This window comes from Lagenorhynchus albirostris, chromosome 2 (genome assembly GCF_949774975.1).
Source record: "Lagenorhynchus albirostris chromosome 2, mLagAlb1.1, whole genome shotgun sequence".
Lineage (NCBI taxonomy): Eukaryota > Metazoa > Chordata > Mammalia > Artiodactyla > Delphinidae > Lagenorhynchus > Lagenorhynchus albirostris.
In genome coordinates, this window is record NC_083096.1 from 75056824 (window position 1) to 75057220 (window position 397).

Here is a 397-nt window from a genome sequence, read left to right on the forward strand (position 1 = left end):
CCCTCAGAGGTGCTTGCTTTTATTTCCTAATCCAAATGGGCTTTCTACACAGGAGCTATGAAGTTTGGGTAAAAATCAGACCTTTGTGGGTGGAAGCAACAGGATTTGATGTAGAGCACACATTTTGGAAGGTGACCAAAACTGGGGTCAGAACTCAGCTCTCAGATCCCTAGTTGTGTATTCTGATGTCAGTCATTTAGTTTCATTATCTGTAAAATAAAGATAATATGTATTGTTAGGGTAAATGTGAAGATTAGAAATATTTATGTGCTGGACCTTAACACTAGCGTCTTCAGGGTGAGCTATACATTTCCTTTATAACTGTATTGCTTCTAAACAACTTCAACAATATATGACACGGATTACGTACTCCTATACATTTGTGGTTTTAGTAAAC